The sequence below is a fragment of the Culex quinquefasciatus genome, chromosome 2 (assembly GCF_015732765.1).
Source record: "Culex quinquefasciatus strain JHB chromosome 2, VPISU_Cqui_1.0_pri_paternal, whole genome shotgun sequence".
NCBI lineage: Eukaryota > Metazoa > Arthropoda > Insecta > Diptera > Culicidae > Culex > Culex quinquefasciatus.
In genome coordinates, this window is record NC_051862.1 from 97,558,102 (window position 1) to 97,583,664 (window position 25,563).

At 38.2% G+C, this 25,563-nt stretch overlaps 1 protein-coding gene across 1 annotated transcript in view; it reads right to left on the reverse strand.

The window, feature by feature from the left end:
• Positions 1-25,563, reverse strand: part of LOC6031526 (potassium channel subfamily K member 2) — a 126,970-nt gene that overhangs the window by 40,604 nt on the left and 60,803 nt on the right. The window contains exon 2 of the mRNA XM_038254091.1: positions 18,934-19,127. The gene's annotated coding sequence lies outside the window, so the exon portion shown is untranslated. The remainder of the gene's footprint in view (positions 1-18,933; positions 19,128-25,563) is intronic.

Here is a 25,563-nt window from a genome sequence, read left to right on the forward strand (position 1 = left end):
CAAGAAAAAGAGGCGGTCCTCACCAGCAGGATCGGCAGATTTGAAGAAGCTAAAGAATGCCGAAGCGCTACCTGCAAAGCCAGGCAGTTTGAGCAAGGACGCTCAAAATTCGTCTGGAAACCAGTTCGCTACCCTTCCTGTGGACGTGAGCGAGAAGGAAGAATTTGAACGACGGGAAAAGTTGCCATCCATTTTTGTGAAAACATCGTCATCGGATTCGGTGCGAAAGTGGCTGACCGGGTTTATCAAATCTGGTGCTTTACGAGCTTCCATTCGCTTGTGTGCTGATGGACTCAAAATTCTGCTACCTACCAGAAAGGATTACAACTACGTTCGGGATTTCCTGAACAACACAAAGATTGAATACTACAGCCATGACGATCCAGGTAAACGCCCCATGAAACAGGTCCTCCGAGGCCTGTACGACATGGATGTGAGTGTGCTGAAAGAAGAGCTCAAAACTCTGAAGTTGAACGTAATCGAAGTCTTCAAGATGACAAACACAACAAGGACATCAAGTATCTTGATCAACTGTACCTGGTTCATCTCGAGAAAGGATCGACAACGCCGTCTGAGCTGAAAGCAGTTCGGGCAATTTTCAACATCATCGTGACTTGGGAACGTTATCGCCCAGTGCACCGTGACGTGACACAATGTTCGAATTGCTTGCAGTTTGGACATGGTGGAAGGAACTGTTTCATCAAGAGTCGTTGTGCAACCTGCGGAGGTGAGCACAAAACTCAAGCTTGCGAAACAATCAACGAGAACATCGAAGCGAAATGCTTCAATTGCGACGGCGACCATTCTACCAAGAATCGGAGCTGCCCAAAACGTGCTGAGTTTGTAAAAATTCGGCAGCAAGCGACGACGAGGCACCAACCAAATCGTCGCAAAACACCACCAGTATACACGGACGTGGATTTTCCTGCTTTGGCGTCGCCAGTAGCAGGATCTGCTACTCAACACCTCCAGGCTTCAGTCAGCGACAGAGGGAAAACCAACCAACATCAACGGGTGAAGGCAGTAGTGACCTGTTTTCACCACAAGAACTTTTGAACATTTTCATCGAGATGACAACAACACTGCTTGGTTGCAAAACTCGTCAGGAACAAGTAAGAACTCTTGGAGCATTCATCTTAAAATACAGTTCGTAGTTTACTCGTTCTAGTGATTTTGAATATTTAAATGAATTTATTTTTTTAGTTTTAAGTTAGGGTTAGTTGTTAAAGTGATTTTTTTTCTTTTTTTACCCAAATGTATTCGATTCAATGCAATAATGTAAAACAATTTGAAGTAAATAAAATAAATGTGATCAGTTAATAATAAAACGAAAAATACAACGAAGATGAAGAGCATTAGGCCATACCACTTAGCATGTAAAAGAAATGTAATTGTTATAAGAAAGTTCAATAAAGTCATATTTAATTTTTTTAAACTGGTTGTTTTTGCATATGGGACATTTATGAACACATGGGTAAGTACTCACACGAAGGTTGAAACATGATATAAACTTAGTTTAAAAACACGCGTTCGCAGCAAAAAAAGTAGAGATCCAGCTGCGTGTAAAATAAATTTGACATTATTTTATGCAAATTTTATGTAATAAAACACCCTGAAATATGAGCCCATCAGTATACGAAACCTACTAGACCAAAATGTCAAGCTCATATATGGGTCATTCCATCTGAAGCGGAACAGCATTTGAAAATTACCCTCTCCGATCCTGCTCAAATTTGGCAGAGCTGTTGATACTATCAAAACATGCAAGAATCCCGAATTTCATCCAAATCGGACCACCCCCTCCATTTTTGTACCTCCCCAAAAAATCGACTTTTTGGCGATTTTTGACCAAACCTCCTAGTTTCAAACGGTGATAGCTCAGGAACCACAAATCTTAGAAGGTCGGTCTTAGACTCAATTTTGAAGGAAATTGGACGTAGAATCCATTTCCGTGATCAAAATTTTGATTAATTTATTTTTTCTACCTGTATTGCGCAATTGAAAACTTTAAACGGTCGTATCTCAAAACACCCCAACTTATTTTTTTTATTTGACCTCACCATCGTGTTCCCCGGCCAATTTTACATAAGAATCACTTATCGACAAAAATGAATATGTTTCGTTCCACAGATATCGAATTTTAAAGTTTTGTGTTTTCGAGATTACCTACATCAGCTTCATTCGCCGCATCTGCTAGAAGCACACAGGCGGGCTGATCAATAACTGCTACCTGGCCATTTATTGAAAAAATATTTCATCATAAATAATCTTTATCAAATTGGACAAAAATTGACTGTATAACACTGTAGGAAACTGAAGTTTAATCGCGAATGTTTATCTGCTCAAAAAAATGAATGAAGTGAATTTCTGTGCTAACCACTAGCGTGCCCAGGTTCTCAAGAAAGGTGGGGCAAAAATATTAGAGTTTTGAAAATTTCGTCGTTTATGGACACCCCCTGCCCAATTTTAGAACAAATTTCCGAGGATGGTGGGGCAACTGCCCCATGTTGCCCCACCCTGGGCACGCTAGTGGTGCTAACCCACAGGACAGAGCAATAACGACACACAGTAAAGGGCAGAATTGGATTCCGACGGAGCGAGCAGGAAAATGCAATTAATCTTGTTAGTAACAATGAACAATAAGTGCACGATACATTATTGAGTAAAACATATGAATCAAAATGAATAAAATTTGTTGATACGTTGTACTCTAGTGAAGGACGGTCACAAGGAGTAGGAAAAGGATTTCTGGAAAGTATAAAACTGAAAAATGTAAGAAAATCTCAAAGTTTGATCTGCTGCAACGCGGCTAATTCCCCAAATTTAGTTGCGATGATTTCGTCATTGTCCGAACAGCAGTGTTTTTTCTTCTTCTATCATTCTTGGATTCTTGGAACACAATACGGCTGCTGTCCTCACATATAAGGATTTTTTTTATTATGTACCTTGACCAAAATCATCTTTTAATCAAATGGAACTGGCTCACAATATAAAAGTTGATTTAATATGATCAATCTTTTAAACCATAAATCAGATTTGCCAAATGATGGTAAAGTGTCAATAATAATTTATAATAATAATAATAAAGCTGGTTTTGGGGTTTTTGCTGCATGGGACTGTTTTGCTACCGCCCATGATAAAGGCCCTAGTCATGGCCTCGGAGGTATTCTAAAACGGTTAGCAACACGTAAAAAACGGTGCATTCAAAATAACCCAATACATATTCCTTTCACAAAAATAGATTGATCAAGGTAGGGGAACAGCATCTAATTCCAGCGTTTCTCAAATGTTGCCATATCAGCGCTTTGGCATTCAATTACAGCTGATTAAAAGCGTTTTCAACTGAAATCGAGTGATAAATAGCTCAATAAGAAGTGAACTAGCAAGTTTCTATCAAAAGTTTTGCAAAATTCGTTGTTTAAATAGTGAAAATGAGCAAATGGGACGAAACTAGGAGCGAGGACTTAACCTGTCAAACATACGAGAATTTACCCTATTAGCCATTTGAATAAATATTTGCGTAAAATTATAAAAATATAAATTAAATTAATCATCTCCCAGAACACCAGGTAGCAATTATTGATCAGCCCATCTGTGTGCTTCTAGCAGATGCGGCGAATGAAGCTGATGTAGGTAATCTCGAAAACACAAAACTTTAAAATTCGATATCTCTGGAACGAAACATATTCATTTCTGTCGATAAGTGATTCTTATGTAAAATTGGCCGGGGAACACGATGGAGGGGTGGTCCGATTTGGATGAAATTCGGGATTCTTGCATGTTTTGATAGTATCAACAGCTCTGCCAAATTTGAGCTGGATCGGAGAGGGTAATTTTCAAATTTGCACTTTTTCGTGCACAGTTGAGATGGAATGACCCATATGCGGATGACAAACTTGAGTAACTTGAGTAGCCGTTTACCCTCTCTTGTGTCCAATATACGGTAACATTTGAAATCAATGAAAACCTTCGATTTCAATTAGCACTGGGACCGTTTTGCAGATTTTATTTACGACTCAACAGGAATTGGCTCATTTTTCTGTTGCGTCGGGTCAAACAAAGGACCTCCACACCGCAATAACGCCGTGCTCCGTGTAATAAATGACATGATGTATCGACCCTCGTGTGAGCTCGTTATTTTTCCATTTTTCTTCTTTTTTCACGCTGCTCAGAGAGCTTTCCGGGCGCGCCGTTTTTCATTCATTGGTCCGTTTTCGTTCGGTCCGATCGTCCGTCCAGCAGTGCTGCTGAGTGCTACCCATTGATGATGATTCTCTGCCACTTTTCCGTCGTGACCCATATTTCATCAATTACCATCACCTTCGCGCGCTCGATGTGTTCGCTTGTTACTCGCTTCGCTGGTCACACAGTTAGAAATTTTCTCGATTTTTTTTACGAGAGGTTTCCTGCTCTTTGGTGCCTGGGGGTTATCGAAACAAACGATCCTTCAATGGAAGTTCCACAGCAGTGCAGCAGCGGTAGGATTATCAATCAGTTCGTTAGCACACTTTCATTCCGCGATTTACGAACATCATCGCTGCCATCATCGCCACCACCACCGCGCCGGGATCTCCTAAGCTAGCCCAACGTATGAACGTATAGACTGTCAGTTATGGCCGTTACTATCGCGACTTTCCTGGGGCGCGGGCTTCCAAACTGCTGACTTTTCTTTCCCATTCCCATCCGGTTCATCTTCGCGAATGCACCAGGGCAGAAAATGCCGCTGCATCACGACCACGGTCGGAAATATATGAATTGCAAAAAGGATCAATTTATTGCAGAATTTATTACCAGTCGGAACAAACTGTGCAACCCTGTGCACCCCAGCCAAGCCAGCTTTTATCATTCATAGGAATCCCAGAGTCACATCTCCAAAGGATAGGATTTTCGCTCGGGTTTTCCTGTGTGTGCAAGTATAAAGCGCAAACTGTAAACCTACAGTGAAAATCGCCGTTTGAGTTTTATTATGGTGATATTACTGTGGGAAGAAAATCCTTGAAACTGGATCCTTTTCAGTTTGTTGTCCGGAAATAAAGTTCAGAAGCCGTGAAAGTAGTGTTAATTCAACTCGCTCGCTTCGATTTGCTTATTTGTTCTGAAAATATAAAAATATTATTGACAAAAACGGCCGTTTTTGGGACCAACTTAGCCCTGATGCTTAGCCAATTTTAAGGCCTCACAAAAATTAATGTTTCTGGAAAGTGTCACCATTTCAAAACAATTCCGAAAAGTTATTATTCCAAATTAGTTGATTGGTGCTAAATTATGATACCAAAACTTTAGCATATGATGCCGTTGAACTGGGTCACCAGCTTAAAATTATGCCTGTAAACACTAAAAGTTGCTCTTCCACAAAACTCCACGCCGTCCATCATCCGTGTCACTTCATCCAGAAATAATAATTGCCATGGCCGTTTTGCTGGTACACAACATTCATTGGACTAGGCGACTCCCGGAGCGAGTAACGGTGACAGAATTTTCAGAACCACTCTCGCGGGAGTGAATGAAAGAGTTATGCCAAAAGACAAGCAATCCGATGCGAAGCGGAAAACATTTTCCGCGCTGCCTTCCCTTCAATGAGTAAATGGAATGCCGTCTGCAGAAATTGTGTACATTCCAGCGAGTTGTGAGTCGTGTCCTCAACGTGCGGAGGCTGCTGGCTGGCTCACACACTCATACTGTACCTCTTGGGTTGGGTCTTGAAATTTGAAAATAAATTACCTTTTTGAATTTACACGGAAACGCGGCGGTGGGTATATTTGTTCGCATGACATTGCGACCTTTTGCATGAAATTGCTGCTATAACCAGATGGGTCCATTGTTATTACGGGAACTATATCAGTGTTGGAATTTTCAAATTAAAGAACAATAGATGAAAGTTACTACATCCATACCTTGCCATCTTAGTACAGTACTGCTACTCGTTACACAGAAAAAAAATCATGGTAATATTACATCTGGGAAGGGGTACGTCTTTTATGTCAGAAAAAAGGTGTAATTTTACCTCTGGAAATTTGAAATTTGACCACTTTTCTGGTGTAATGTCACTTTTTCAGTCTAAATTGAGGTAAAATTACATCATAAAAGAGGTAATATTCATCCTTCCAAAATTACAGCTTCCAAATTTACATTATTTTTTTCTGTGTAACTTAGCTGATCGAAAAATGTTGAGGGGATCATCGATGCATTGTATTTTCTTAACAAAAAATAAAAAGTTATGTTACTCAAAAATATTTCCAGATCATACCCATTCAGTATCTGTTGAATATACCACGAAATTTCATTAAAACTTGAAATTACATTTTTATTTGATGATATTCATATTTGCATTCACTCACCCCTCTATTTTTTAGCTTTGTTATTGTATTTTGACGTTGGTCTGATTTTAAATTGGGCTAAAGCCCAGTTATCAAGCGCCCAGTTAAAAAGCTGCTTTGTTAAACAACACCCAGTTACCGAATAAGTGCTGTACAACCTTGTACCCTGCCTATTTAATGGCTTGGGTATTATTCGCGAAAAGACTTATCATTGCAGTGTTTGATTTGGATGAAAAAAACAAATTTGACACGAGAGCCCGTGAATTCTTTGTATCTTGAGAAGAGATTTACTGATTGGTTTGATCCTCAAAGTTATAGACTAGTGAATGATCACGACTATTAAAAATAAAAACAAGCTTAATTCACTTGTATGATTGGTACCTGCCTCACTTCTTACCGAAACAAGGTCACAAAATGTATCCGAAAATAATTGACATCTGTCATTTAATTTTGTTGTTGGTACAGAACCAAAAGGTTCGGCTTCAAAAAGGTAGTTAAATTACACAGTATTCATAACTTGAGACAGGGTTTCCAGATTTCAATAATTTTAGACTCAATTGGAAGGTGTTTCGATTATGTATTCAACGATAAGTCGGTTGATTGATCTGGGCAAAATACGTAAATATCAGTACTAGTGTCAGTAACTCGAGACATTGCTGCCAGATCGTCAACAATTATACTCGTTTGGAAGGTACTTCTATTACCTATCCAACGACAGTTTTGAGTTTTTTTACATACAAATAAATGAGATCCGTCTTAACAAAAGTACATTGGGGAAATATACCCATTGTTATCACTATAAGCCATTCGACCGATTCTCATCACTTTTGCCGTTTTCCGCTATTAAATCAAAATTTTCAGATGTATTAACAATGGAGAGTTGCTTGCTCACTTTTAATCGAGCTATTTATTACTTTGGACAGTCAAAAAAACTTTATGGAAGCTATAATTCATGATCAAAGTGCTGATAGGCCGATAATAGAAATAGGCTGAGAAAGGGTATAGTTCCCATACATAGGTATCACTTGAATGGTCATAATTTCAAACAGGGTGTCAGATTGACAATATTTAAGACTCGTTTCAAAAGACTTACACCGTCCAACAAAATTTCTAAACTGGAAGGGAAGCGTTTGAATTATTCAAAAAAAAAATAGACAAGGCTGGTTTTTCTTCAAAGTTTGTATGGAGAATTAGAGCTGTTCGCTACTCCCACATATTGCATGCAATTTTTTGCTTGTATGTTACAGCGATGAACCGCCCTTATTCTCCATACAAAATTAATTCGTTCATAATTCAAAATGAACGTGTTTCTGGGGACCCCAAACTTCATGCTTCCCCTCGAGTAAGCCAGCGCTGCCACTTTTGTCAATTTTTGTAGGCTAGTGTTACCTTTCAAACAAAAGATTTTAAAGGAAAAGGGTGGAGGCGAGGCGGGGGGTGTGGGCGACATAAACATTAAAAAAATATTTGCAACGCTTCTTATCTCTTCTTAAAAAAGGAAATTGCTAGAATATTCAAATAACAAACTTTCACTTCAAATGGGTTTAAATCTTATGATTTTGGCATTTATTTTTCTTTAATTGATATCCTGTTTTTTTTCTTCAACAAAATGAACATAAAAAGAATTCGGATATCATTTGAATATCGATTGAAAAAAAAATGAAACTTTATAACTATAAGCTTTCCATTTTTTTCAAAAATGGTCTCAGAGGTGTCGCTGGAAGGCAGTTGGTCTCACAACTCAATGGTCGTCAGTTCGAATCCCGAAGTGGATGGAAGCTAAGGTGTAAAAAGAGGTTTGCAATTGCCTCAACAACGGGTGTCGCGTACATTCTTAATTTGGTGGAAATTCTTAAAAACGAGGTTTTAGTTTACATATTTAATTGATTTGATTTTATCAATTAAAAGTTAACAGCCGATAAACGGGAAATGTCTCATCCGCAGCATCCGATTGCTTGCCTTGAGATTAAAACATAATACCTTTCAACAAACACTATGATTTTGGGTCGCATCATCATCTTCTATGATGAATCCTGACCAAACACCCTATCCTACTAACAAATTTTCAGGTTCCTGGCGCTTGTGGGGTGTAAGCACAGAGTAAATCAGCTGCCCTAGCGCTAACTAACATCCCCGTCCCTTAAAATCGAGATCTACAAACTGACATGGCGGGCGCCGTTGGTGGCCAATGACTGTTACCTATTCGCAACTGATCTAGCTTTAGCAATCATGGTGTTTTATCTTTCCAGCGCATTCATACATGCTGTTGATAAGGGAATCACCACTAGATCGTCGAAGCATATAATCAGTAGTGCTGAAAGGATATTACGGTTCTGTTCAGCAACGGAGGGGCAACCATGGGTGATCTCTCATGCTCATGCTCATGCTCATATTTAATTGATTTGATTTTATTGTAATCTAATCTTATCTAATCTAACCCTAGCGCAGCCAGTCTTTCGAGGGCACTCTGGAGAATGCCTTAGGTTGATTGACGCCTAGCATCTTCTTGTCATTATCAACATTTGCAGTGCGCCATTGCATTAACATGCATTGAAACATCACAAACGTCGAAGCGGCCAGGCCAACTGCGTAAAGTTAACCGCAAAGATGATTCGTTAAATTGGATTGAGTTTGAACACGAATGCTCAAACAACAAAACAGTTCGGAATCTACAGCGGAGGAAGAAACGTGGCGATCCCCCGCTCACGTTCCTGTTTATTTAGAGCAGTGAATCGTTGGGAGCATCATGCTAAGAAGTTTTGTTGGTGTTTCAGGACTCTCGAGGATGGGACATTGTATTTCCACAAATGCCCTGGACACTATTTGCCGTGGTTATAGCGACACAACTCACTCAATGAATTGTTTGATTTTATTGTAAAATAAAGAATCCAACACAACTAACATTGCTCAACCAGCTGTCCCAATAATCACACGTTTTTACAGCGACTTCATTTTTTGGTCAGCCCTCTGGCTTATTATCACGTCACATCACATTACTTTTATAACCCAGAGCAAAGCCAATTCAATTAACCGAATTTTTCTTATCTTGCCACCTAGATTTACGCTTCTTGCGGCATTATACTAGATGTACGTTATTTACATGCGATTTAGCCAAAAATAAAGATATTTCCGCACGTACTCCCACATCCACATTCCTAAGCTACTTTGAACAATGGCTTATGGCAATCTGGGAATTTCTTTTTCCATTATTCTAAGTATCGTAATCACGTATTCGGCCTGCTCTGCCAAAAGAGGAAGTAAGGGAAGGAGTAGCTTCTTGAGGAGTGAAGAATTCTCTGCCATTCTCAGCACACAAGAGCCAGGAATTTACCATGCCGGTACCACCGCCAGTGCCAACGTGGCGTGCATTGTTTGTCGCCCTTACATACATACATACATACATACGCAACCACACACAAGAAATCCGAAGAGTTGAGGCTTTTGGCAGCACAAGACTTGCCGAAATTTGGCGTGCTTTCGCATTTCTTCAAAGGCCACACGGACGCCATACATACATACATACATACTTTTGGGTTTTCTTGTGTGGTCTCGAGCTTTTGTGTGTGCTTTTGGGCTGCCACCGAGCTATTTTTTCCCAGCTTGATAAAATTTCCTTATAACACGGAGAAATTCTTAGATGTATGGCGAAAAGTGAGGAGAAAAACGGCAGCCGTGTTTTCCAGTATCTCTGTGTGTGTCTGCGTATGTGTGGAGGAAGAAAGTTCTTATCTGTGTCTCTCGTGGCAGCTCGAATGTCTCCACACACAAAAATGATGCCTTCTGCTCTGGGCTTTCCCTCGCTTATGCTAGCGCATTCTGTGAAAAGTTTCCTTTTTGTTGAAAACACCGGAAAGTGCTCGTTGAAGAAATTTTATATCGATCGTAGGACGCGCATAATACATGTATTGCCACTCGAACCACAGTTTGGAAATAATCCAAAAAACAAGAGTGTGTACAATCAACTTTTATTATCATAAATGCATTTGTTTTTGTCGTCGTTATCAGGTTTTGGGTACTGTGGTGAGCCAATTTAATTTCCGGTTGGATAATTAATGAGTTTGGTTTGGGGTTTCGAGAAATGAGAATTCAGGAGACCAGCTGTCAAAGAAGTGTGCCGAGTGTACGTGTTCCAAAAATCGTAATTCAATTATAATGCTGTACCGCAGTACATTTAAAAAGTTACTGGTTGTTTTATAATGAGATAAAAGATTGGCATGCCATTTGCCTTTTTTGCAGTTTTCCCTTCCTTCCTGCTCGGAAAATGAATTTTTTTCAGAAACGTCGTAGACCCACCTTCATGTATACCTATCGACTCAGAATCGAAAACTGAACAAATGTCTGTGTGTATGTTTGTGACCAAAATCTTACTCAGTTTTTTCAGCACTGGCTGAACAGATTTCGGTCAAACCGGTCGCATTAGACTCGGTTTAGGGTCCCATACGTCGTTATTGAATTGTTTGAAGTTATGATAAGTAGTTCAAAAGTTATGTATAAAATTGTGTTTTCACAAATATCCGGATCCCACTTAAATGTATATAAACTATGTCCGGATCCATTATCCGACCCATCGTTGGTTAGGTAATTGGGTAATTCTCCGCCAACTCACACAGCAGTTGCCCCGACCCCTCTTCGATTTGCGTGAAACTTTGTCCTATGGGGTAACTTTTATCCCTGATCATGAATCCGAGGTCCATTTTTTGATATCTCGTGAGGGAGGCGGTACGCCCTTCCATTTTTGAACATGTGAAAGAGGTGTTTTCAATAATCTGCAGCCTGAAACGGTGATGAGATAGATTTGGTGTCAAAGCGACTTTTATGTAAAATTAGACGCCCGATTTGATGGCGTACTCAGAATTCCGAAAGTATTTTCATCGAAAAACACTAAAAATAAAAATTCTCCATTTTCCGTTACTCGACTGTAAAAAATTTTGGAACATGTTATTTTATGTGAAATTTAATGTACTTTTCGAATCTACATTGACCCAGAAGGGTCATTTTTTCATTTAGAACAAAATTTTTCATTTTAAAATTTCGTGTTTTTTCTAACTTTGCAGGGTTATGTTTTAGAGTGTAACAATGTTCTACAAAGTTGTAGAGCAGACAATTACAAAAAATTGATATATAGACATAAGGGGTTTGCTTATAAACATCACGAGTTATCGCGATTTTACGAAAAAGTTTTGAAAAGTTGGTCGTCATCGATCATGACTGTTCATAGTCACCCGCGACAGACACGGACGACGAAACGAAGAAAACGCAAAAAGTAACTTTTTCAAAACTTTTTTTTCGTAAAATCGCGATAACTCGTGATGTTTATAAGCAAACCCCTTATGTCTATATATCATTTTTTTTGTAATTGTCTGCTCTACAACTTTGTAGAACATTGTTACACTCTAAAAAATAACCCTGCAAAGTTAGAAAAAAACACGAAATTTTAAAATGAAAAATTTTGTTCTAAATGAAAAAATGACCCTGGGTCAATGTAGATTCGAAAAGTACATTAAATTTCCCATACAATAACATGTTCCAAAATTTTTTACAGTCGAGTAACGGAAAATTGGAGAATTTTCAAAACTTTTTTAGTGTTTTTTTTCGATGAAAAATACTTTTTTCGGAATTCTGAGTACGCCATCAAATCGGGCGTCTAATTTTACATAAAAGTCCCTTTGACACCAAATTTCTATCTCATCACCGTTTCAGGCTGCAAATTATTGAAAAACACCTCTTTTTTCGCATGTTCAAAAATGGAAGGGGTCGTACCGCCCCTCCGTCACGAGATATCAAAAAACGGACCTCCGATTCGTGATCAGGGACAAAAGTTACCCTTTAGGACAAAGTTTCACGCAAATCGAAGAGGGGTCTGGGCAACTTTTCCCGATTTCGTGTGAGTTGGTAGAGAATTACCCAATTGAAAGACCTTTCCAATTTGTCCAAAACATTGATGATCTGGCGACCCTGTCTCAAGTTATGACCACTTCAGTGATATTTGTGTACTTTTTTATTCCGGATCTTAAAAAATAGATGAAATTTGTGTTGAAATGTGTGTGTCCCATCATGTCACCCACTGTTTGTAAAGAGTGAGGAAGGCACCACACAGGTGAGTTTCAAAGTTTTTTTTGTTTGTTTTAGGGGACTAAAAAGGTTTTTGAAGGATCGTGCAAAATCTGTCACCGGAGATATTTGTTTTTATTGTGATTTTTGGAAAAAGGTATAAAATATTAACACATGCAAAAATGTTTTAGAAAAGCTGCAAAAATGACTGTAATTTAAATAAAGTATTTAAAATTGCAAAAATTGCCCACGCTTCATACAAAAAAATATTTGTTTTGTATGGAAATTGTCCACATGGAGGGGGGTTCTGCCCACGTGGTTTTGAAATTAGGTTGTACCATCCCAAACTATAGCGTAGAAGATGTCCTCTTTAGTCCCATAAAACATATCGAAAAAAATCGAAAGTAAAAAAAAGGAAAATTGAAGGTTAAAAAAAACTGAACAAATGTCTGTGTGTATGTGTGTGTGTGAGTATGTGAGTGTATGTATTTGTGTATGTGTGTGTATGTACGTGTGTGTATGTATATATTAGGATGTAATAAAAATGACTTTTTGGCGGGCATTCAAGGGTTTGTTCCGGTGGGCATACTAAGCTCAAATCCAAAATATTAGTTTGATTGGACGTAACAGGAGCTGGCGCTCCGCCCTTCAATTTTAAATGGGATTTAACCCGCAAAAAAAAAGATTTTTTCAAATTTGTCGCTTTTTGAGGCATTTTGGCTACTGAAGCGTTTATTTTCAACATCATTGGCGTGTGGGCCAGATCCTTGCGCATCTTTTGGTACCTATATATAACATTGAAATTTGGAGCACCCTGCAGCTCGGTACAGGCCTTCAAAATTTGGCATTTTTTCGAAAAACCGGTCCCGGCCTACACGCCAATGATGTTGAGAATAAACGCTTCAATGGCCAAAATGCCTCAAAAAGTGACATTTTTGAAAAAATCTTTTTTTACGGGTTAAATCCCATTTAAAATTGAAGGCCGGATCGCCAGCTCCTGTTACGTCCAATCAAGCTCATATTTTGGATTTGGGCTTAGTATGCCCATCGGAAAAAAACCCTTGAATGCCCGCCGAAAAGTAATTTTTGTTACACTCTAGTTTATATGTATGTTACCAACAGACTTGGTTGCATTCGACTAGGTTAAGGGTCCAGTGGATCGAGTTTTGTACAGATTGAAGTTTTGATAAATAGCTCAAAAGTTACGCATATGTTTTCTCATTTATTTTGATGTTAGATAAGTGGCTAGAAAGACTCAAATAACATTGTGTTACACATCGTTGGAGAGATAATTGAGAGACCGAACCAAACAGCCTATAAGATTGAAGATCTTGTTTTCCTGTCTGAAGTTATGACCATTTATGAGATATTTATGTACTGTCCAGACTCGATTAATCGAAGGCCTTGGCAAAATTTCCCTTTGGATAATCGAAACTTCGGATAATCGAATCTCATTTTTTCGATGTCTTTTTTTATTGTCAAGCTTAAGTATGACCCCTTGACTAATCCAAAATGGGGTTGCAGAATTCTAATTTGATGTTAAAAGCAAAAAAATAAAAAACTACATTTTTGTTGCTCATGGTTCGACTATCCGAAGTCCCATAATCGAAGCTCGTACAATCTAAACTTCGAATAATCGAGGCTTTGGATAATCGAGTCTTGACTGTACTTTTTTAAAGCCGAATCTCATTTATCTGTATGTTAACAATGTCCGGATGCATCATGCGACCGATCGTTGCATAGGTAATCGAGAGCTCTTCCAAACGAGTCCTCTTATAAAATATCCTCTTATAACCGCTCCCACCCTCCCATCTTGAGACCTTTCAAATGAAATGAGTCTGAAATTTAGAAAATCTGATAACCCTGTTTGGAGGTATCATATTCTTTCCAAAGAAATAATTATTCAGATGAAAAGATGAGGAAGGCACCAACTACATAGGTGGGTTAACTAGTTTTCTGTTATGATTCTGATTATGATTAATGCTGACACGGATAGTTAACTGGATATTCTATGAAGCAGTTGGCTATCTTGAATATGAAAAGAATAAACGTATAATGTATGATCGAACAAAAGGAGCATCTGTGGCTGAATGGTTACAGTGTTCGCTTTGTAAGCGAATGGTTCTGGGTTCGATTCCCATCTGCCCCATTGAGAAAGTTAAGGACATAGACACACTTAAAATGCTGAATATGAACGAAAAATCAAGTCGATGGTCCTTTGGATTGGTATGCAAAAATGCTAACTACTAGGCCATGGCGACTTTGTGTGCCTAGTGGGGCGTCCTCCAAATGCTAATGCTAATGTATGATCGAACAATTTTCCAAACTTTATTATCATTTAAAATAATTTTCTGAAAAATTTCGAAAATATTAGAATACCATATTTTATTAATATATCACAAGACATCGCACGTCACTCACCAAAAAGCAATAAACTAGAATTAGGATCGAAAAGTTATTCTAAAGAGATCCATTTCCACGTGCCCCATACATATTGGATGCTGCCTTCCGGAAACCGCCCTCTTATTACATGCAATCGGTCATGATTTGATATCATCGCACACACGTAACATTACACATGTAGCGACCTCTTCACGAGTTGGTTGACCAGGGACCCGTGCAGCTCGAGTATTACCCGTTTGATAAATGATCTACTCTCTAGCTTTTGCCGGAGAAAAACATGTTCTTCTACTTCTTCTTGGCCCTAATGCTGTTGGGTTGTGCTTGCATACAAAACACGTATCCTTCGGGAAAAGCATGATCCGGGGTTGAAAATTTATTATTTACGACCCGTTGCGTTCTGCTAGGTTTCGTCCCCATGAAAAAGCTTGTTATGCATAAATTTTGTCCCAAGTTTCGCTTCCCCTACTAAATTACACAACGCCTTCGGTGAATCCTGTTTTACCCACTCGCAAAAAAAAAGATGAAACCTTCATAGATTTTTGCGTAGGCATACGAGCGAAAAAAGTATCCGAAGCGAAGTCAATCATGAAATTGATATAAATTTATGATTTCGACTCTCTCCTACCCTCGGCAAATAAGATATGTATCACACCTCGCTACTAATGAGATTTTCGTGAAAGACAAACATGGAAAAAGGCAGAAGAGATAGGCTACCAAGTACGTGTTACGTCGGAAAAGTAGCTGTCAGACAGCCTTGATAGGGCTTGATGGAAGTGGATGGAAGATGCAGTGTCACAAATCTGCCAGCGGGTAGACGAGCCGCGGAGAATAATAAGCCGTTCTATGGCTTGTACTCTGGATAACATAGCTTGGATAATTGCGAGTTCAACCGGCGAATCGAGACAACGTCTGGAATTGTAACATCCTGTGGATTGAGGAAAAATAATTTTCTCGACGTTTTTCGGGCTTCACACGCCGAATACCTAATGCTGTTTGACCTCCCCCTAATGCTATCACGCAGATCAGAGATGACGAGTGACCAGCAAGAGTCCAGAATTTTGCGCACGAACACTCATCAATTTGCGATTTCTGCACGCAACGAGGCGATGCTTGTGTAGGATAGCTCAAAACGTGTCCGATCACGTTCGGTCCAGATGGACGATAAGGATGATGTTATAAATATATATTGCGCCAGGGCAAAGCCACTACCAGTACTAGGATACGGGGTATAATCGGTACAATGTGGATGCCAATCAATATTTCAAGCTATCAAAGCACAGCAACAGTCATGATTGACACTTTTCAAACCCCGTGGAGAGTCAGAATGGGTCTGATGGAATTAGGCTACATGTCATGATCCAATTGATTTCATCTTGTTGTTTTTTATTGGCATTAACACATGACATTTGTTTCTAAAATAATCATTTAACAGTTTATTGACGAATAAATTTAAATATTTAAGGTAGGGACCTACATAGGGAAATGAAATGTTCTGGGAGAAATTTCAAACACTCAAAGTCATTCAAATTTAAGGTTGAAAAACTTGTAGTTTTTCTTTGGTGCTGGCACTTTTCTTGTACCGAACAAGCACAAACATAACAAAAACTATCAGATTATTATCAACAACAGTTTTACAATACTTTTGATTGTTATAAGTCTCGTTTTTTTGCCAAAATGATTTTAAATTGATTCCGACCTTGTTCTTACATGACCTTGTTGCTCGATTGGAACCCCGATTTGACAGTTCGATTGGAACCCTGAGAGTGACATTTCGCCTCTCCATATAGGCTCTCTAATTTACGGGCCATCGGGTACACTGAAACCCCGATGGTTTGACACTTATTGTTGTCAAACAAACGGGGTCACTTTTTAGATTGACACCCTCTTTACACGGAGCTCACGCACACTACACTACGTTTGTTTTGATAGTGTATGTGAGCGCCGTGTAAAAAGTGACAGTTCGTCACTTTTTATCAACGCACATTTACCACACGCAGGTTGGGAAAAATTAGCTCAAGGGCAGCGAATGACCAAGAAGGTTAAAGCTGCCAGAAATAAATAAATTAACAACAACAAGCTCAAAAATTAAAACATGGTTTCGCGCAAACCATCGTTTGTTATACATAAAAAATGCGTTTTTGCATTAGAACAATAATCCTATGGAAAATCACAATGCACGGACCAGTGACCGGAGTACAGGCCACCGGAAGATCCGGATTTTTGGAATTAGTATCAGATTTGTGAACTGATACGCTTTCCTCTAATATGAATAGTCATGCAAAACTATCGTAGAATAATATTAAAAACCATAGGACCCATCGGAACCGGTTCCATCGACCTCTGGTGGCCACTTCCGGAACCGCATTGGGAAACAGCGTAAACAAGTCATGCGACGTATCAAACTTCTTGATTTTGGATGGGGACATGAGTTATACACTCCTCTTTTGAATGTTTGATTTGTCGCAAGAGTGGTTGCAGGAGTTTGCCAAATATGATCTTCGGAGCTTTATCAATCAATCGATGGTTTGCGCGAAACCATGTTGCGGTAATTTTTTGGGTCCTTTTTCCCATTGTGCATCATGAGTTGAGTGTAGTGGTATGTGCTAAAATGGTTTAAAAGTATTTGTTGCCCGAAGATTACTGACAAATTTAACATTATTAATTTAATGAAATGCAATTTTCTTGCTTAATTAACGTGGTGCAAAATTATGTTTGTACCGTCATCTGGGGCGGAACGGGACACATTGGGCGAATTGGGACAGGTGTTTTAGCCTTGTTACTGCACAAAATTTGGATTATTTTTTATTATTTTCGAATAGAACAGAGACAGAACAACAACAAAAATGAGCATCGATGTCAAAATTTCAAGCTTTTCAGTGCTCTAAAAACTGCTGTCCCTGTTCAGACTGTAGTTCCGATTCGCTCCAGTTGACGGTACTGTATGAAAGCCCTCCCTATGGATCGTAGCTCAGAAGGCATTGGAAAACCAAAACCCTTCTAACAGAAATAAAAGAAGCAAAGCATTCACGTGATGCTAGGATGAGATGCTGTGGATTCCACGGTCTCATGCGATGTCGTCAGGACCGACAAACTCCATGTCTTCAAAATAAAGTATTGGACTACCGCTCCCACCCTTGTTGAACTGCAGGCATTTTGGGAAGGCGCCGGTATTGACTTACAAAGTTAAGGGTTAAACAGTGAACGAAAACCGCCATGAGTCAGGGCTGTTCAGAAACACCCACAAAAGAAAAAATGAAAATTTTATTTATTAAAGTTGACTTCATAGCTGTCGGCCATTATTGCTAGTACCAACCACTAGTGTCTTTCTTTTACTTTTACTTACAAGAAAATTTTCTCCCTGGATTCCTAAATGTACAAGAGTATGACACATAAAATGCCGCGGGATTCGAACCGGCGACCTCTGGATTGTAAATCCAGTTCGTAGTCCGATTGATCCATACGGACGTGCTTTGTTAACTGAACCTTTTTTTTACTCCAGAATTGCTAAATTAGTCTAGTTAAGTGTGTCAAGAGGGTCACTGCCAGGTCAACACTCTCCATTAGGTAAATGAAACCAGTGATTTCAGCCCATGTTTCTAGATGAAGTTTCCTGTGTAGGGGTGTGTTATTTTCGGTGTAGTACGCGGAATTTATTCTTGTGTCTAATTAATTAACCTCATTAGTATAATGGGACAGTAAATACGGTCAAGTAAGGGTGATGATGGTGGTGCTCAGTTGTGGTTTTGTCTTGCAAAAAAACCTCCTGGTTCAAGAAACACTTATAAATATTTTGTGGGATGTTTCTTGAATAGATTCATCAAAAGGCGATTAAAAGATAAAAAAATAAATGCATCAACCTGAAATTGTAAAAGTTCCTATCATAATGCTTAATCAACCAGCGTAACGAAAAAGTTCATTTATCATCAAGACGCTGGCAAGATTAAGTGCACTTCATCACGCTAATAAGATGACGAATGCATTAGGGTGAAGATATTCGGGGAAAAATATAGCCATGATAAATTTTTCATAATGCAGCCGACGACATTCCAAGTGCGGTTCATCCGTACATAAACTAGCGTGTGATGGAGGAAGTTCCGGATGGGTGGTTGGTCCGTCGAGACGCCGAGAGTCGGGAAAAATAAATCATTACATGGCTTCTTACCTTGTGCGAGCAGTTCCGGAAGCTTGCGCTTTTATCGCTCTTCCGGGTTTCAATTGATATAATCCTTTACGCCACGAATTAATGCCGTAGGAAAATGCTCGGGTCTCCGCGCGTTTATATGGATGGTTGAGTCGGTAGATCCTTCTGCACCCGCTCTCCTTGGCCGTTAAACTTCTTCACGGCGGCGAACGAACCTGCGAAAGACGAGAAAAGAACCGTGAAAGGAAGGAAGAACCATTGAAAAAAATGATTTATGGTGATTTATTTGGCGAATAGCTGCCTGCGCCTCTATGACCGAAAGGAACGGAAAGGAAAAAAAGGATGGTCGACCGCACAACTTTTGAGCTTTCATTTTCTTCCACAAACAACCCGTCACACTGTAAAGTGATTCTTTGGAAAAACGCAACCAGTTTTTTATTTTAGTTTTTTTATTTAAATCTGTATAATTGAAGAAGTACTTATTCTATGTAATCTTGATAAAAAAGCCATAAAATGGGAGTTCCCAGAGAGTTTTGCAACTAATTCTCATTTGTCGATCAATGATATTACTGAATCATTATTTTTGTATGACTTTAATATCTTAGTCAAATTCGAGTGGTTGATAGCCTTTTTCACAACCAAAATTTCGAAGACAATGATGTTAAATATTGGCGCTGTGTGGTGTCGCAGATATTGAAATTAATGAAAAAAAAAAACAATTTTGTTTTGTTCATGGTTCGAAGTCCCATATAAACCTTGGGATTATAGAACTTCGGTTAATCGAACTTCGGATAATCGAGTCTAGACTGTGCTAAAATTTTCAAAAGAAGCTGATTTTTGCATGGATTCTAACATCATTACTTGTTTGTACTCGATTGGTTTCAGTTAAATCAGTTATGACAATTTTTGATCATATTCTGTATTGAGTAGGCCATATTTGCCATCGTGCCTTCCGAGCAGCGGGGCTGTAGGAAGTACTTAGTTAAACAAACAAATCAGTGTTTCGAGCTTTCAGCTTATGTTTAATATATTTTTTTCAATTCCGTCGTGAAACTATTTACTTTGCCTGTCATTCTTGAACGACGAAATAGCCTACTTTTCTGTACCAAAAATAACAGAATCGAATAGCAACACGTTTCAAAATAAATGCTGAAAAGTTCTACTTTTCAGCACTAAAAAGGGTGCTGAAAAGTTGAACTTTTCAGCACTTGTTTTGAAAAGTAACACTTTTCAACATTTTTTTGATTTAAACGATTTATTGACAAAATACATGAAAATTTGACATAAAATTTCACTCCGTGTGTGTTTTTTGGAATTGCAAAAAATGTTGTATGGAACTCGTTGCAAAACTTGATTTTTTCAGCACGCTTCGTATTTATCCAACTCGGTGAACCTAGTTGGATAAATGTACGACTCGTGCTGAAAAAATCCTCTTTTTGCAACTTGTTGCATAATAGTAGTTTATGCAACAAGTTGCAAAAAGAGGATTTTTTCAGCACGAGTCGTACATTTATCTAACGAGGTTCACCGAGTTGGATAAATACGACGAGTGCTGAAAAAATCAAGTTTTGCAACGAGTTCTATACAAAGTTTTTTGCAATTCCGAAAAACACCCTTTGGGCAGAATTATAGGACAAATGTCCATGCATTGAGTCAATGAATCGTTCAAATCAAAAAAATGTTGAAAAGTATAACTTTTCCTAACAAGTGCTGAAAAGTTCAACTTTTCAGCATCCATTTCAGTGCTGAAAAGTAGAACTTTTCAGCATTTGTTTTGAAAAGGGTTATTATTCGATTCTGTTAATTTTGGTACAGAAAAGTAGACTGTTTCGTCGTTCAAGAATGACAGGAAAAGTAAGTAGTTTCACGACGGAATTGCAAAAACTACTATTTTAAACTTATTCTCAAATTAGGGTATTTTAACCATTAGTGGACCCCCTATTAGAGCCGAAGCACATTTTTCTCAAATTTTCATTATTTTAAGCACTATTTCATAACCCTTTGTACAAAACAATGAAATCTGAAGTCTTTTGAACAATTTTGACTATTTGTTTCATCAGTTATTTGTTTTTGAGCAGAAAAATAGCCATTTGAAAAAAATTTTCTTTGCCTTGTTTTGGACTCCCTTTTCCTATAGTGGACCCGGATCCATAATCCGATTGTGGACCCGGGTCCACTATAGGCAAACTGTTATTTTGATATCAAATTTAACCGATATTTGATGTTTTGATGCATGGTGTAGGTCTAATGTATAAAAGATGAATTTTGCTCACTTTTCATTATAAAAAATATGTTTTTCAATTCAATTTGTATTTATTAGTTGTGCTTATCAGTTTACAAATGTGGTATTTAGTTTACGAATTATAGTGATATGGGATTCCTTGCAGCTATGGCTAAGTACTCTGGAATCTATGGATATCGTTAGAAGGGAAAGGGGTGAAGCGGAAGCAGAAAAAACTAGCAAAAAACCTACTGAAGCAAAAAAACTACTGAAAACAAATATGTTTTGTTAACAAATTTGGCTTTAAACAACAAAAAACCTAACAGACATTTAAACACATTTATTTCCGAAAAATATCAAAGAAAACGTTTCAAAAACCACTATAAACACAAAAATAATTAAAAAAAAGTAATCTTGATGCATTTTTTTTCTATATTAATTACATTAATGGTTGACCGAAACTAAATAATAGATTTGTTCACAGTTGCTGATAAAATCACGCATGTTTATTTAAAAAAATGTTTTGTCATTGATTTATTATTATAAAATATCATTTCAAACTGCAATTATGATGCTTCAGTTAAGTACAATTAACTATAGTTTTTATTAATTATAAATTCTTACGGCTTCAGCATTTTTGATACTTTTAACACGAAAACAGCTATATTTATACTCATCATTGAAAAAATATGCGTTTAGGTTGATAACAACAAGCATTTATTGTATGTTTTAGAGAAACTTTTGCTTGAATACACAGTTTTCTTCATTTTTGAAGGTCCACTTTTGGAAAAGTTTGGATTTCGTTGCCCTATATTGGGCCCCGCCTTATTTTTGCTCGAAAATGGCAGTTCTTCGCTTTATTTTAGTAAAGATCCTTAAACTTACATTATTTCGACTTGCTGAAGTTAAATAATGAGTCAAAAAATGATTGGATGGTTAATTCAATCATAAAATATAAATGCAGTTTTGTTGTGAAAATGCTAGTGACCCTGGCTGATTTCAGATGTCGAACTCAAAACACATATTTTGGTGAAAAGGACAATTCAATGTCAGTCAACATTGTTTTAAATGATGCTGAATATGCCAAATAAATGTAGACTACAACACGCTTGAAATTGTGATTTTATTGAATTTTTCATCAAAAACCCTTCAGAGGGTCCACTATAGGAAAGGGGTCCACTAATGGATAACGTACCCTAGTACCGTAGCAACAATGATTCAAATTTAATCTTTATTTTAGCAAAAAAGCATGCGTACAAAATTTTAGTTTAAATGAGAAATAATAATCATAAATCAACTAGCGAAAATCCAGAGAATCGCTCTCACAAATCCCCACCTGATGGTCGAACTCCGTTCTGGGAATCAGGAGTTTTTGTGTGTGTTTGTGCGTGTACATGAGCCTAAGGTAGGCCCGTACGAAAATAGATTTCAACTTTTTCACTTTACCGGCGAGGGCTGAGGAATGGCCCCCGTTTTCCCACCAACCGGTTCAGCCATTTCTGGGCAATTTATGACAATCGTCTTTGGAACTGTGGTGGAAGTTTGCTACACCTTTTTTTGTTGTTGTTGCTGCTGCTGCTGTGCTTTTATGGCACATCCCAATATCTTGCAACGGGGTTCGAGGTCGTTTTGTTTTACAGCACACTTTCGGCACGAAACCGATATTGGGAGCTGCGAAACGATTTCAAGTTTCTATTGATTTTTTGATTTAGTTGTTTCCACCGATTGTGACCCTCTAATTGTTCATTTCCGGAAGACCCCCTTTTTTGATATCATCTTAGATACGAGCACCGTCTTGCGAAGGGTGAGAATGGTACCGGCGTAACGCATGGATGAGGATTTGTCTGATAAGTTGGAGCGTCCATTGTTTTCCGTTATCACGTTTCCTCAGAAAGCTTACATAATAAAAACGAATGCGTTTACATAATGTGTTCAGTGTTCCACAAGAATGCAAAATTAGTTTCTTAAACAGAAGTGTAATATAATCTGTTTTTGTTCTTAAATTGCACAGACAAGTTTTCAAAAAACCAACAACATACCAAGCTGCCAAAAATGAGCACTTTTATTATTTTACACTAAACCATAAATAAATTTAAAAAAATGTGTACATAAAACAGCTATAGACACTTCATTAATACCATTTGTCTGTGGCAAACTTGAAATGTTGCGGCTAGATTCCGATATCAATCAATGTTTGCATAAACAGAGCTCCACCGCCAGACAGCGACCATCTTCGGTTGGCGCCGTTCAGCTTCCTCGCCGGTATTGATTCCATCTCTCCAAAAGTCCTTCTCGCCAGGAAGTTTATCTATGATATAAAATAAGACATTTACTTGCACACTTTTGCTGTTTTGGTATGCCATGTACCAGAAGCAAGCAGCATCAGCCGCAGTGTCTTGTTGGCCATGCCCGGGGTCTTATTCCGGGACGAATCTCTTCACACGTTCAAGATGATAGCGATAACTTGTTTGATTTATTATTTCATCTCAGCATTCCTCAATGCTGTTTACGCCCTGTGTGAGCCCTTGAACCGTCACCGGAAGTACTGGAAAAAAGGAAGCGGAAAGACTACCCTGGAGTCGTATAGAAGGACAAAAATGAGGAAAAATAAAAATAGATCCGGAACCGAAGGACCGGCAACGTTGATTTATGTAAAGTTTTGCAGAACGATGCGGAGCATTCAATATTTCATGTTTTGCTTGTCATCGTTTCAACACCCTCCCACACTCTCTGATCACAACCCAACATTATGATTCACCAGCAGCAGCAGTGCTTTGGAGCTTTGGTTATTCAGTTACTTGCGGGACGACGATCGATTCCGATTCCCCCACTGGCGTTCGATTCGTGTGTTGAAGAGCAAAAGGTATACCAAATCCGCAAAACGACGACGAGAGGGAAGTGCTGATGAAGTTTGCACTTGATTGGATATCAATTTGTTCAATATTTACTCGTCGACGGTTCTTGTGCAACGCGCCGAGCACAATCACACATTCAGTACGATGTATGTATGTATGTATGTATGAGAGGATAAGGAGTGAAGTTCATATACCATGTATTTGTGTATGTGCGCGTTTGGGTGACTTGTTTGAATATTACAGGATACGAAACATACTTTTTTTATGATGTAGAGTTTCCCTTTTTATGCAAATATATTCATAGTAATATAGCAGAATCACTTGAAGGTATTTCAAAATTATTGTCGTTACTAAGCATTATGTGATTTTGAGCTGTGTATAATATTAAATTTTGAGTTATAAAATTACTAGACATGTTAAACTAAACAAAACTAACAAAACTGCCCAAGAGAAACGTGTCAAAATCTTAAAAAGAAACGTTGATTGATGGGAAACCGCCAACGATTTGTTGGGGATCTGGATATCCCTATTTGCGTAACGTAATAGAAATAAAATAAATATTTATTTCAAATATTTTCTACAAAATTTACAATCTTAGTGGAACAGTATTTTCTCAATTTGCATTTTTTGCAATAAAGTTAACCATTTAATTATTAGAATTATTATCAGCATTATTTTTCATGTAAATATCGGAATATCATTGAAAAAAAAAAAAAAACTAATGAGAACCAGGGTGATATTCAAACATCCCTACTCAATATGGATTATAACGTAACGTCGTTCAAAACTGTGCTCTCCCCTCATTTTGACCAAGGTTGCGTAGTAATTTTCAAATGTCAAACCTCGGGGCCACTGACTGGTAATTCAGGTGACGGCAAGTGGGTGGGTTGAACATTTTAGTATCTTACGTTCTCCACGTGTGGTAGCGGTGGTGCTATTTTGGCGAGAATGTGCGCGGCAAGGCACCTTTCTTTTATTGCGAAGCAATCAAATCCAATGAGCTAACCCCCGAGGGCTGTTCAAAGTTACGCTAATACCAGCTTGGAGCACCTTCTGCCGTCATTCTTGGCTTAGTCTGTGATATTCCGATGGTGGTTTGCCATTTCGCAGTGCTGTTGGTTGAATGTGTCGTACACACGGTTGGAGATTATAATTATGTTAATAATTTTGAGTTTTAATAAAACGGTTAATTTAAAAAAAATCTTAACATTTTTTACTTACAGTACAAATAGAGTTAAATAACCTCGGAGAATGGTGTTCTAAACAAGCATTTTCTTCCAGCTCTGTGCACAATGACCATTTGGCGAAGGGCAAGATGAGTGTGGTTGACGTAATTGTTCCGAGTAAAGCTTTGCAGATTGTTTGGAAGCATGGCGATGACTTTCCCTGGCCGGAGTGGGGCCTAGTAATTATTTGGGTGGGTAAGGTCATGTGAATATTGCGAGCAATTGTAAGCAAGCTTGAAATTTTAATTATCCTCTTGAGTTGCAAGAAATTTAAATTTGGTTTGAAATAGTATTTTTTTATTTTGAAATTCAAAAGAAGTAATGGAAACTTGAAGAAAAATTTGGTATG